At 37.9% G+C, this 15,342-nt stretch overlaps 1 protein-coding gene across 1 annotated transcript in view; it reads left to right on the top strand.

The window, feature by feature from the left end:
- The window catches only part of DLGAP2 (DLG associated protein 2), a 1,098,241-nt gene that overhangs the window by 213,580 nt on the left and 869,319 nt on the right, over positions 1–15,342 (top strand). The gene's annotated exons all lie outside the window — the stretch shown is intronic.

Genomic DNA, 15,342 nt, shown 5'->3' with positions numbered 1-15,342 from the left:
AAAAAAAAAGAAACTGTTATTGGTTAGTATGGAATATATCTGGAGTCTGTTGGCAATCAAGGCCTTTCCTAGCAATCAGGGCAGGAACTGGCTAGCTGTTATATTCTTAAGGTCTTCAGGATCTCAATGACTAGGCAAATAGGATGGATGTTTTGAAGTGGGAGGTGGTATCATGGTATAATTTCTTATTATAGGACAGGTGAACGTGGCAAGAAACTGTATGTGTGGAGCTTTGCCTTGCTTTTAAAGAAACATAATAGAGAAGAAAATAAAAAAAAAATTTGGAACTTTTTAATTAAAAAAAAAATAGAAGAATAATTGTTGGGTGTGTTATCTTATATTCTCCTGCACAGGATTTCTAATTTATTTTCATCAAAGAAATAGTGAGCCCTAAGAAAAAGATAGTGTCTTATCTCTTATGCAGAGGGTTCCTTTAGAATGTGTGCCTTCCTAAAATCAGTTGTACCTCTTAAGTAAGTCTGTTTGCATTCCAGGATATTATTGTTGGGTACAAAACAGAGACTTGCTAACATTTCCTTATCATAGTGAACTTTAATCATAGTGAACTTTTCTGTAAAATCAGGAGAAATTAATGCCTTGGGATGTACTCTGCTCTTTATTGTAAGTAGCATCATAACCAGTGGATGAGCTAGCGTGGTAACTGGGGTACCATTCTTAAGTGATTGACAAGCTATTGCTTTATGTTATACATTCCAATGGAAAACACTGAACAATTTTGGAAAAAAATGGTATCTTTATTTTTTAGTTATGAACATGGGTAGATTGCACTACTGACATTATTTTTCAAAAAGTTCATAGACCTGTTCCATTCTGTTTGCTTGCTTTTGTGCATTCAAATATATTCTGACTGTGAATGTGAGTGTATTTATTGTAGGAAAGTAAGTTTAGAACATGGTTAGATATACTATTTTGATTTTTGAAAGTCTCTGTTAGTGATGAAAGCAATGAACAAGTTCTTTGTGAAGAAACCATATGCTCTTGGTGAAGTATTTGTGTGTATATATATATGTATTTATATATATATATATATATATACACATATATCTCCTAAACCGTGTTCATCAATAACAGTGAGTATAACATAATTTACAAGAAGGAATTAATTTTCCACTTTAGTTTATGTATTTTAAATGAGCTATTACTCTGATTCTAAGAAACATAAAAAATAATGCTAAAATAAATTAAAAGTATAGTTCTTTGGGAATCTAAGTAGGTTTTAAACATTAAAATGAGTTTTCTTTATTATTAGGTAGTTTGTTATGTAAAAGTTTCAAGTTAATATGGGCAGTATTGCCAAATTGAGATATTTTATTTGCTTTTCATAAGAACCAAAGTAATCAATCTCTAGGGCGAAGAAGCCTGCCTTCTATTAAGACTTGAATATTGAGATTGGGGACATTTGTTAGGAGTTTTCTTAAAAATGTTGTCTTATAGAGGGTTTCACTTTGAAGTCAGTTGTAGAGGAATTGAGGGTATGACATTAGGTATGGAAAAGGGAAAGAATTGTATCAAACAGAAAGGAAGAAGAGTTGGCTGAAATTATAACTCTTAAAAATATAAGTTCACTCAGAAATGAAGGATTTGAGATTCGTAGTTTTCACCATGTAATTTGATCTAATATGTACAAAACACCTTCATTATTTAGGAAAACTGTTGTGAAATGTCTTAAGACTCAAAAAAGACTCAAAGGCAGTGGTTAATTGCTTTTGCAATTTAATGAACTCGAATATAATTCATTTTGTAGCTTAGTGGTTTTGGTAGAAAGTGCTTCACAATTTTAGATTAAGAAGATAAACTTGGGGAAGAATCATTCCTTTTGTTTTGTTTGCTTCTTTGATTTTTACTTTTTTTAATTTTGATTTCTTTTAGAAATGCTCCATACGCCGTTAACTTTATACATGCTGTACATGCCATGTTTTGGGTTCACTTGTTCACCGCAGACCGTGTAGTAAGTTTCATAAATGGCTAATATTGTAACTGAATATCTAGAAAAAGCCATGTCTGTTTTTGAGTGTGTTTCATTGTTATAGAGCTGTGATACTTAACACGGCGGATGAAGTATGAGTAACGTTAGACGCGGTGTTTGAATACAGTCCTCTTCTGAATTAAACATGCTTGCTCTTGACAGACATACTATCTTTTTATCTTTCAGTTTTGATTACTTGTGATAATTTTGGTTCATAATGTCAAGACATAGAGTGAAATTTATTGATTACTTGTCTATTCTATTGTATTGTATAAATTTCTTATCAGGAAAACAAGACAGAACAGATAAGGGATGTTTGTGTAGTGGAGAAGAAGTGTGGTCAAAGAATACCAGTCCTTTTCACTTAAGTATTGACATAATGTATACATTTGTTTAAGCTTTTTTTTTTGTACATTTATGTCAGTCTTTATTTCCAAGCACTCTTCTCTTTTTTGTTTCTGTGACTCTTTGACCATTTGACCCTTGATGCCTTCTGTTTGAAACCTAACTGAAAGGTCCATCTATTGAGCTGTGTGTGTGGAATGTGTGTCTCTACTGAGATCTCATTCAAGGTGGAATAACTAAAGAAAAGGTGAGCTTTCATTGGCGTTAGGGATTTTTGTAGCTGTCTCTGGTTCGAATCCAGTATCTGTTTTTCTTAGAATTGGTTGGTAAGATGATGTCCTTGGGGCTGTCCCTCCTTCACAGTCCTTATTGGTGATCTACCTATAAAACCAGATAGGGTGGATTGTTAGGGCACACTTTCCTAGATAGTATGCCTTGTTCCAATCAAGGAGGGCTCATTTGCATCTGAATTCAGGCTGACTGGCTAGTTTTTGGTGGGACTCAAGGACATTGTGCACTAACGTAGTCCAATCTACATGACATGGTTGTGTAGATTTAGAAACTTTTCTGAGCAGAGACTTCTTCTCTAACACCATTTTATAATGATTGGGTATTTTCTGAACCAAAGTTAACCTATGTTTAAATTTTTTCCTCTAAGCATTGGAGCTCTCTTGTAGTTGCTTTAATATTTTTCACCTCTAAGTTGGTAGGGGTAGGAACTTTGATTATTCAATGTAAAATATAATGTACAGAATAAATGATTAATCTCTTTTTGCTATGTCATATCTTATAAGATTTGTATGTAATCTATATTTAATTGATGTTAGGTGAAACAGAGTGCAGCTTTCCGTGGAAGAAAATATAGGCTATGAACATACATTTCGCTGACAATGAGAATTTGAGCAGGGGAGTTAGGAGCTGTTTAGTTCGTGGAAGGCCTGGCTTCCTTATCTTGATTATCAGTGGAGTTTGCTTCAGAATTGCCATGTCACTAGGGAAAATCACACTGAGGCAGTACTGAGCTTAATAAATTCTTTTACATTTAGATTACACAATTGGCTAGGCTTTTTAGCTGAGTTGCCTCTCAACATTTATCCCACATCTTTCAGGAGACAGTCTATTCTATTGCCAAGAATAATTAAAAGTTTCAAGAATGAATTGGTTCTGCAGTAATATGGCTGCAGTAGTTACCTATGCAAACTTTGATAACAACTAAATAATGAAACCTCAAACAGATTAAGCACATGGAAGCATTTCATTTTTGAGATAGATTTTATTTCTACTTGACAGTGAATGCGAAATAATTGTAAAATAATTTGTATGCAAAATTTGGGGTGGAAAGAAGATTGTACTATTTTCTGTATATTTTGTGGGACTAATTGCTGCCCTTTTATAAATATATACAGTGATATTTACTGAAGACACAAGTATTACTGTAACCAATGTTGGGTTCCTACGAGTTGTATGCTGATAAATATTTAATAACCAACTTTCCTGGGCTGGGGAGAGGAAGAGGGTGAGAAGCTCTGATTGTTGTGTTTGTGCATTTCTGTGGTGTAAATACCTCCACCATGGCTAATTTCGAGCTATCAACATGACATTACTAGAAATGGATTCCAGAGGGAGATACACACCATCAATTCCCACAAGCTGGAGCAACAGGCTCCAGCATACCACTGGTGTTGCCCTTTACTGCTTGTATGTTCTCCCTATGGCACTTAACTTCCTGACTGTGGTCAATGTGTGCTGTCTGCGTGATGGCTGATTGTTTAGTTGTGTCTTGGCAAAATAAAACCATTTGATTAAAATGCAATGTCTGTAACAAATATTTAATTAAAAAAAATCTTCATAGATTGAACAAATATTTTTGTTTGTTTGGATGTTGAGTATATATGTGTATTCCATAAGATATTTAAAAGCATGTAGAGTGGTAGACCTAATTACACTCTACAGTACTATTCAATAAGTGGAGCTATGGAAATATCAACAGCTGCTAGGGTGATTTACATACCTAATCCAAAAAGGCAGAAGGGACATAATTGTTGAAAGGGTAGGAAAGATTGAGCATGGTAATTCTAAATCCCGTTTCTTTTGAGCCAAAGGTTTTAAAGAGCTTTTAATTTCATGACGGACAAATAAAGGAAAATCAGTGAATGAGTTTGCTCTCCTTGCTCCAGGCCTGTCTAAAGGAGAACTGGTTAGTAGTAACTGGTGGCAGTAAAAGTTTGACAGTGAGTGTCTATGTGGAAGTAAACTCCATTAATTTCACACCTAATTTGCATGAGATTCTTAAGTATATGTAGATAGTAATGCGGTTACCTGGTGTTACCTTTGAATTCAAACAATAGTCAGTATTACACATTGTATTTATCTTGTGCTTTCTAGTTGATAAGGTCCTTTCCCATTACTTTTGGCAAGTCCTATAACTTTCTTATAAGATGGGAACTATTTCCCCAGTTTTGCAGATGAGGAAATAGATCCAAAGGTACATATAACTTCCCATTGTCAGACAGATAGCAAATATTTTGCTGTGAATCAAATAGAGATTTTCTTACTTGGGCGCAGTCATTAAGAGCTTGGCTGCTGATTAAAAAGGTTGGCAGTTCGAATCCACCAGCTGCTCCTTGGAAACCCTGTGGGACAGTTCTAGTCTGTCCTGTACGGTCGCTATCAGTCAGAATCGACTCGACAGCAAGGGGGTTGGTTTTTGGTTTTTAAGTCAGTACATGATATAATGGCCCTTAATAATTCCTTAATTATCCAGGTGTTCTTTTCTATTGAATATAGTGTGAAACAAAACAGTACGGACTAGGGATCCCGGTGGTCCAGCAGACAGGAGAAGGAGACAACCCATAGTCTCTGGAGCTTCAGAGTATGAGATCAGAAGCATATCAGAAGGGTTTTATTGCTAAAAAGATGTTCCGTTATGTGGAATGTTTAACTCTCTTTACAACGTTGGGCAAATGGCATTCCAGCATACCGTGTTAAAGGTAGTATACCTCACTTTCTTTTGGAAGACCAAATATTCCAAGTAATTTTTTTTTACCAAGATACTGAAATTATTTATAATACCCTTTTTACTTCCAAAAAGAATTGAGGCTGTGCAACGAGAATGCCATATGATATGATTCATAAACTAAGAATAACAAAGGCAAAACCAGAGTTGAACTAAATGAAGAAATCAAGTATATAAGCGAGGAAGATTCTTTTTCTTTTTCATCTGTATCTTAACGGCCCAGTGCCACCTTGGAGTGAGCAGAATACTTGTTTTCTTGCTTTTCCTCTCCCTGTCCACCAACTGCAAATAGAAAAAAAAAAAAAATCCTCTTACATATATTTAAAAAGGTTTTACTTCACAAATCAAAAATGACTTTATTAGAAAATTGGCCATGCTATTTATAAACTGCCAGAATGAAAGGTTATAGATCAATGGTTTTAAGACCAAAATTGTTTTATTCTGTGTGACTTGTTCTTACCCCTCAGGGCCTATACTTCTAGCCTAGGTGGCATCTTTGTGGCAATTGGAAAATGTACAGCCCTTTGGGCAAATGCAACCCCTTAATGAGGGTGGGGTTTCAGCCCCCACTCATCCCTGGAGTGGGGACTTTTGTGCAGAGCACAAATTAAGTTGTAAATGGCAGCCTTGCCTACCCTAGAGCAAGTTGATATTTTTATTTACTTAGGTTTATTGGTTGCAGGCCCTGGTGGCACAGTGGTTAAGAACTCGGCTGCTAACCAAAAGGGCGGCATTTCAAATCCACCAGCTGCTCCTTGAAAATCCTATGGGGCAGTTTTACCCTGTCCTGTAGGGACACTATGAGTTGGAATCGGCTTGACTGCAGTGAGTTTTATGGGTAGGTTTATTGTTATTACCAGTTTAATGTGGAGCCAGAAGGAGGTTATATGGTTCAGAATTGAACATTCTGTGGGTGTTTTTTTCTACTGAGAAATTTTATGACTGAACTTGGTATTTGATTATTCTTGCTTTAATAATATACCAGCATAAATTTCTGGATCCGTCCTGTGTGCCATCGATCTGTGGGACCTTCAGCTCTTTATCCCCAGGTGCCAGAATGGACCTAAAAATACTTCTAGAGGAGACTCTCACTTTATCTGCTCCTTTGACCACTCCCAGGTTGGGAAAGGTAGAATTTTATTACACTTTCTTATCCTTCACAACCCCCAGCTTGACCGAATGCTAATCCTATGACTCTGCTTTTAACTAGCAACACAGAATGCATTACAGGTGTTTGTGAGAAAGTGTACCACCTGCTCTTATTACTCAATATTTTTCAAAAGCTCTGTGGAGAGAAACAGTGTACATGGGGGAGAATTGCCTGAAGTTATGGGCAGTCCTTCCATTTGGGTACTCTAAAATCTGTTTCTAAATGGAGACAGAACTCTGTGAGTCAGCTGTATCACTTTGAATACATTCCCTCCACCTCATCCCCACTGGCTTCACTCAGTAGTGCTTTCGTGTTACGTCATCAACACCTCTTGGGAGCAGTAAACAACTTATGAAATGCGTTGCTGAAGTAAGAATATTGTGGAGGATCTTGGGTACACTACACAACCCACCTGTTCCCTTGGAAATTCCGGGTGTCTGAACACCTGATTTGTTTTTTATATTACATGTACCGTGAATCATGTGACTGATCGTGCATTTGTGTTGGCTGGTGAAAAAATAAAGCAAAATGTGTGGACAAATTGTAGTATCTCTGTATCTGTTTATCACTCTAGCTATTCGTTCATTCAAACATCATAGCATAGCACGTGTTCTCAGTCTGTAAGAGAGCTATATTATAGTTCTCTTTCATTGTATACTTCCTCCCTCTTTTTTCTACTTGCGCCAATTTTCTTACCCACTTATTTTGAATTTTTTATAGTGCAATGAAAAATAATAACATATTATATATTTTTGGAAGGTGCCTTAAGTTTTTTATAGCATAAGTCAAGACTCACATGTGCTTGTGCATGCATATAATCAATGACAAAGATAAGGCTTGATATCAGTGGTGTGGTTGGTCATTAACCCAATCTAAATTCTTAGTCACCAGAACAGAAGAATGAAAGACCTTAAATTACCTACCTTTTATTATTTCAAGGTAAAATACTAATATCTTGGAGAGTGGAAGCAAACATTATAATCAACAATCATTATCCTTATTATCAACATTATAGTAAGGTTCTTGCTTCTTGGTTTTCACAATTTGGTTCTAGAAGCCAGAACCCAAGTTGCAAGAGAGTTGTATTAAGACTAGAGTTATACTGGGACTAATTCAGAATTCACAATCGTTGCTACAATAGCAACAATTGTGCACATGAGTCAGGACCTGTCAGTGTTTCTTTTGGCTGTACATAGGGTCCCTGTGAGTCAGAACCAACTTGTCAGCACCTAACAACAACAACAATTCAGAATTCAGCTTCCTCCCCCCAGCCAGGGGTTCAGATTTCCTATATGAAAAAACAGGATCATGACGTTGGTCTTCTCCCCCATCAAAAGAGGACCAGCCTCTCTAGATTTTGTCATTGTAAGGAAGAGGTAAATCACTGAGAGGAAGGTGTGGGATGAATGAAGATTGGAGAGTCTCCCGGTTTTCTATAGCTTGTCCTATTTTAGGGTAAAAAAAAAACAAACAAACAAACTGATGAATCATGGGCTGAAAATAGTAAAACAATTTTTAAGTTATCCATGTTACCTGTTTTCCCCACTAAGAAGGTTGGTCATGTTTGAATATGGACGTTATTTTCAAAGAAACTACTCTGGACAGGCAGTATATGTAACACTAGAGAGAAACAGAGGGTTTGGGTCTAGGGATAGGATAAGGAGGACAGATAAAGACTTGTCTTGCACGCAATTTGTGTGAAACACTGCAGCTCTGAAGTGTCTTCAACAATCCTGCTCCAATCTACTGAACACCTAACCTCACCAAATTTATAGTTCTTTAAAACTCTAATTCTCCTGTTTAAACTGCCAGAAAGTTGGATGGGGTCGATTTCAAATACCTCTGCAAATGTGGAAGAACCAGTTACAGATTAGTGGAATGTTCTTTATTGGTTTTGGTGGATTAAAAATACCCAGCACTTTTATGTGGCTACCCTGTCAAGAGGTAGAGTTGCTTTCCCTACCCCTTGAATCTGTGCTGGCCTTGTGATTTGCTTTGGCCTATAGAATGTGGCAGAAATGGTACTGTAGTAATTACCAGCAACACCTCCAGAGATGGTCATTTAAAGCGGCTTGGGCTTTCCTTCTGGAAGATGAAAGTTTGGGTAGAGAGAGAGGGCTGTCCAACCATCAGACATGCGACTGAAGCCATTTTGGATCTCCAAGCTGTTCCAATTGACTGCAACAGCATAAGTGAGCCCAGGCGAGACCAGCAGAAGTACCTCCCAACTGAGCCCAGCTCGAGTGGCTGACCCACAAAGTTATGAGGAAATAAGTGGTTGTTATATTAAGCCACTGAGTTTTGGGGTGGTTGGTTATGCATCAATAGATAAATTTTATGTGGAGGTTATTAGTACAAGCCACTTCAAGACATGGAGGATGAGTGAAGGGGAAAAATTAGCATCTGATGAGTGTCTACTATGTGCCCAACACTTGTGCTAGTGGTTTTTACACATTATTGATGACCTAAACTACTGAGTTGATGACTTAAACTACTAAGCCATTTCCTGTGTTAAAAAAAAAAAAAAGTATTTTTCCCAGGAAACAATATTCCTTACCTTGATTTCTTTTTCTTTATTATTGTCATGGGACAACATCTAGGAGGTACATATATTCTTATGTGAAGTGAATTTGATCAGAATAAATACATAAATACAACTTAAATGATGATGCTACTGTCTCCTGACTTTCTGAGACCTCTAACTGTTAACATTTTTAGGTAAACCATTTATTTTACAGCTTAAGATGAGGTATTTGCTGCTGCCATTGAGAGCTATGGATTTAAAATCTAAATGAACTTACTTATGTCTCAGAGCTCTTCCAGATTTGGGGCCTCACTCTCCTCTGAATTCTGAGTGTTACCAATATCCAATTGACACAAAGCGTTCTTGTCTTTCCCTGAGTAAGAATACACGAGGGAGACAGAGTTGGCCGTAACTTTGGCAAGTTTATTTCACTTGTGACAAGTAAAAGGAGTCAGTGGGCGACTAAGCCTCTCCAAAGGCTGACTCACCAGAGTCAGGGAGGTTACAACTCTTGTAGTTTAGGGTAGGATAATCGTGTCATCTTTATTCATGGGTTTTCTGGGATAGCCTGGTCTTCTAGGAAGGGGTGTAGTTTATTATAATGAGGTGCACACACATATTTCTTTCAAGATGGAGTCACTTTTATTCAGCATAGCGCCTGCTGTGTCACTTTTGTACATGCCCAGCTGAGGTCCTTTTGTTAAGTTTGTAGTTTGACTCCCTGTGAGGGACTTTTGCTCACTCCTGTTTGTAGTGGAGGGTCATATAGTGGTCATCTCCTTCACGGTGCATGCTCGGGACTTGGTTGCTCAAGAAAAACAGCCTTGCGGTTAAGTGAGCTAAGCAAGGCTGATGAATACTGCTGACCATAGGTTCTTTTTCAGGGTGCAGTGTTCTGATCTGCCATTTGCTGGAGGCTCATGATGTTCCCTTGTGCATATCCCTGTCGTTCCACCATGGTCTCAAAAGTATTGTCTGTGTGTGTGTGTGCACATGTGTGTGCTCATGCCCTGTCTAGAAATTAGATTAGGAAGTTGTTGGAATTTTCCATTTAAGTCCCCTGTTTTATAATGTGCCTCTCTCACTTGGTTGCAGCAAGTTAAGATTCCTTAAAATTGTGGGTGTTGGTAATTTATTGTAAGCCTTTAAAAAATAAAAATAAAATAGTATACTAACTCATTGATTAATTATGGTTTTACAAGTTGCTGGACAACCTGTGACAATATATGGGATTGTATTACAATCCACGTTTAGGCTTGGCTGTTTATTGATTTTCTTTGATTGTGTAGATTGTAAAAGACTGTGAAATAAGCCTTATAATGCCTCAGTGTCAAGTTGTATCCATCTAGGTCCTGAATAGGGCTTTACTTGGTATTCACCGCAGCCTTTTGTATTGCTATTTGATGAACAAAGAACTGTGATAATACCTTGTGGATAAAGTGGCAATTGCTATAGATTTGTTTTCAGGGAGGCAATTATGGTAAACACACAGCTGTTCCACTTAAGTTCTTAACCAGGGAAATATAGTTCCATCTTTTTTTTTTTAAATAATTATTTAGATAATATAGGTATTTGGGTTAAGGCAAACTAGTTTTTAGTATAGATTGAGGATAAGCTGATTATAGTATTTTTTAAATGAGTTATTGAAGACATCAAAGCATATTATTTTCTAAAATACATTCAAATACACCTATGGAATAAAGTTTAGATGTTTTTTAGAGTAAAAAGTCTTGGTATCTAAAAATGCATTACTATTTGATATTAAATTGAAATAATTTGATATTATAATTCAAATTGTTTTTATGTGTTAACAGGGACTTGTCCAAATACTATCACCACAGGAATTGTATCAAGAAGACTTTTAGGGCTGAGGGGAATCTTAGATAAGGCTACTGACTTTGGTTTCATAATCAGGACTTAAAGTGAAGACATACTTTTTCATTGTCCTTCGAAACCTTTCTTTCCCACCTAAAGTATTAGGTGCCGACCAGGGTGGGAAGGGAAAGAGAAGCAGAGAGAGAGGGGTTGTGGAGCTGCCCTGCCAAAGTGTAGAAGAGGTGTAAATCCTGGTTCGTTGTATTGCTGAGTTAGTATCTCCACTGGTCAATTTAAAATTAAGTAGGCCTTTAGAAAGGAGTCCAGGGTTCATACTGAGATACTTGAGAACAAGAGGAAATACTGTTAATATTATGCTGTGACAAAATGGGTGGAAATCAGGATTTATGTAGGCAAATTGGGATTTATTGTCGCCCTACTAAAAGCTGTGGCTGCTAACCAAAGGGTCAGCAGTTTAAACCCACCAGGTGCTCCTCGGAAACCCTATGGGAAAGTTCTACTCTGTCCTGTAGGGTTGCCATGAGTCAGCATCAGCTCGATGGCAATGCGTTTGGTTTTTTCTTTGGTACTGACAAGCAGTGTGCTTCTGTGAAAACAATTGCAGCAGAGAAGATAGTCAAATAGAGCAGATCAAGAATTTAAGTGGTATTTGGGCTAGTGCTTAATGCTTCAACGAAATAACTAATTTGTATTTTTAAGTTACTTGCGCCCAGTGGTCACATCTGCCTGTTGTTTCCTTCTCTTCTACATAGGATACAACTCAGGGTGCTGCTGCTTTATGTACAGTTTATCTAAAATGCTTCCTTTTTTTTTCCTTTCACCATTGGAATCTTTTCCTCTTACTTTGGTCACCTTTACTAAAGAAGTAATTTTAGAATTAAAATGTCTTTTATACCTCGTGCAGCAGTTTTAAAAACTGCCTTTCACTCCCAGGTCTCTATTTGGTATTGGGGGTCCCCAACCCCACCCCCACAATAGGTGATTCACTGGGGGGGACTTGGAAGTCTCAGCATATAGTTATACTCCTGGCTAAGATTTATTACAGTGAAAGGATGCAAAGCAAAATCAGTATAGGGAAAAGGCACATGAGACAGAGTCCAGAGGAAACCAGGCTCAAGCTTCCAAGAGTCCTCTTCCAGTGGAGTCATACAGGTGAGAAACCGTTTGAATTCTCCTGGAATCCAGACTTCTGGCTTTCGTGGAAGTTGAGGTACCCCACACAGGCCATTGCCTTTAGGTGCCCATCTCAACATTGAGCCTTTCAAAACGGGTTCCTAAAAGCCACTTTTGAGGCACACAGTGGTCTAGATAAACTAGTAAGACCATTTTGCCTTGGGCATTGCACTCTTTTGAAGAATTCACTTAATTTCAGGGAACAGACTCCAAGGGTCAGATTGGGAGCTATGTTTAGGGTAAATCAGTAATTATTTTAATTGTTCTTTAAAACAATGCCGTATGAAAATCCTTCACGACCGCAAATTATCAGTTCTATTCCGACCTTTTTTTTTTTCTTTTCATGCTCTTAAGATTTGGTGTAAGAGTGTTTTGTGGTTCTCTCATTTTTGAACATTTTTGACACTCTCGTCTAAATGTTACCCCAATTTGCAAGTTGTATATTGAATAATCCGAGAAGCTGGACTATGCGAAGAAGGATGAGGCATCAGGATTGGAGGAAGACTGATCTGTGATACGCAGATGGCACAGTTTTGCTTTCTGAAAGCAAAGAGAACTTGAAGTACTTGCTGATAAAGATCAAAGACTGCAGCTTGCAGTAGGGATTTCACTTTAACATAAAGAGTATAAAAATCCTCACAACTGGACCAATAAGCAGCAACATCATAAGAATCGGAGAAAATACTGAAGTTGTTAAGGATTCCGTTTTCCTCGGCTCCCCAGTCAATGCCCATGGAAACAGCAAACAAGAAATCAGATGATGTATCACATCAAGCGAATCTGCTGCAAAAGGCCTCTTTAAAGTGTTGAGGAAAGTGTCACTTTGAGGACTAAGGTGCACCTGACCTAAGACATGATATTTTCAATCACCTCACATGCATGCGAAAGCTGGACAATGAGTAAAGAAGACCGAAAAAGAATTAATGCCTTTGAATTATGCTGTTGGTAAAAAATATTGAATATACCACGGACTGCCAGAAGAAGGAACAAATCTGTCTTGGGAGAAGTACACCCAGAATGTTCCTTAGAAGTGAGGATGGCAAGACTTTGTCTCACATACTTTGGACATGTTATTAGGAGGGAACAGTCCCTGGTGAGGGACATCATGCTTGGTAAAGTAGACGGTCAGTGAAAAAGACGAAGACCCTCTATGAGATGGGTTGACACAGTGTCTGCAGCAATGGGCTCAAGCATAACAATGATTGTGAGGGTGGCGCAGTACCCAGCAGCGTTTTGTTTGTTTTACACAGGGTTGCTATGAGTTGGAACCAACTGAACGACACCTAAAACACCAACAACAACATGTTGAATAAACTTTAATCAACTTCTATTATTGGTTTAATCTGATTTTTGTTTTAACACAGGATATACTTTGTTCCCCCAACAATTAGTTGTGACAATATGTGTGAAGTGTTGTGTACCAGGGAAGCTCATCAGAGACCCAGTGCCCAGGATTTTATTGGTGACTTGTCGTATGGCACCCTCTGCCTAGCACATAACACTTTAGACTTCCAGAAGGCAGGAAGGTGTTCAGCATAAATCATATCATTTGCAGGAAGAGTTGAGGTGTGGGAAACCATAGGTAGGGAGTGGCACAAGCAATCCTGAAGTCCAGGTTCCCAGATGCCAACGAGGGACAGCTTTATAAGCAGCCTTTCTGAGGATAGCCAGCTCAGCCTGCCGTGGTAGATCTTTCCTGCATGGTAACCGTAAGTAAATCTACAAATATCTTACTGCAAAGGTGTCTTCATAAATATTTTCTAGGTGACAAGAGGAAACCACCGTGGTACTGATAACTCGGCTTGCTGAGCACCTATTTTATGCTGAGCACTTTGTATAAGTAGCATGAAAATGGTCCCTCTTCTCATATTTTCTCTCCTTTTTACTGCTTGCTCACTCCTTTCATATTCTAGATACCACTTCATCTTCCACATCACGGCATTACTTTTCTAAAGTGTAAATTCTGCTTTTCAGTGCCTCCGTGCAGATTTAATTAAGCTATTGTTTTGTTTGTTAGTTTCAGAGTGTTCCTTTAACGGACAAGTCACCTCCATCTCATCCTGTCCTTTCGTTTTTTGTTCCTGTGATGAATATTCATGTGTTTTTAATTTTTTTTAAAAGATAAGCAGCTCTCTAAATTTATTTTCCCCTGATTTCTATACCACAGACTTTCCAGAGTTCGGAATTAAAATATTGATCAGTCGCTTTACATTACAGTGTTTTGTGTGTTGTTGTTAGTTGTGGTTGAGTTATTTCTGACTCAAGTTGACCCCGTGTGTGCAGAGTCCAGCTGTGTTTCATAGGATTTTCAAGGCTGTGGTCTTTCAGAAGCAGATCTCTAGGACTGTCTTCTGAAGCACTCCTGGGGGGTTTGAAACGGCCAACCTTTCAGCTAGTCTTTGAGTGTTTCAGTATTTGTACCACCTGGAGAATCTTGTTCATATGCATGTGTACATATCGATGTCCATTGGTTTAGGTGTATGTGAACATGTATGTGTATATATTTTTGTACACAGGACTCGTGTTTTTGTTGAGGTGTTCTATTTACTCATCCTAGAATAAGAAGAGATTTCTATTTCTGGTATTTCTGAAAGACAGAATATATGTATGTTATAGGTTCTACTGTCTGTCTGCCTGGGAGATGGTAGAACTCTTCTTCCAGGTAGCTCACCTGTTATAGGTTGACATCCTGTGCTCCTGTCTCAATTCCTGTTGTCAAGCAGCCCTCCTTCCCAGGTGGCTCTCTTTTCAAAGATGGGGACTTCTCCTGCCTGTCCTGTTCAGCCCCTGACAGATTAGTTGGAGCTGCTACCAGTATTCTTTGCCAACACGATATTTTGAATGAATCAGTTCTTCGGTTTTCCGTATTCATTGTCTAACTTGCTCAAGCATGTGAGGTGATAGAAAATATCATGGCTTTGCTCAGTCACACCTTAGTCCTCAAAGTGGCATCTTTCTTTCTCAACACTTTAAGGAGGTCTTTTGCAATAGATTTGCCCAATGCAATACATTGTTTGAATTCTTGACTGCTGCTTCTGTGGGCATTCAATATGGATTCAAGTTAAATGAAATGCTTGATGACTTCAGTATTTTCTCTATTTATCATGGTGTTGCTTACTGGTCCAGTTGTGAGAATTTTTGTTTTCTTTATGTTGAGGTGTAATCCATACTGAAGGCTGTAGTGGTTGCTCTTCATCAGTAACTGCTTCAAGTCCTCTTTACTTTCAGCAAGCAAGGTCATATCAGCTGCGTATCATAGGTTGTTAGTGAATCCTTCTCCAAAACTAATGCCATGTTCTTCTTCTTACAGA

The sequence above is a fragment of the Elephas maximus genome, chromosome 12 (genome assembly GCF_024166365.1).
Source record: "Elephas maximus indicus isolate mEleMax1 chromosome 12, mEleMax1 primary haplotype, whole genome shotgun sequence".
Taxonomy (NCBI): domain Eukaryota; kingdom Metazoa; phylum Chordata; class Mammalia; order Proboscidea; family Elephantidae; genus Elephas; species Elephas maximus.
The sequence above is the reverse complement of the archived record's forward strand: the minus strand, read 5'-3'. Positions and strand labels throughout refer to the sequence as shown.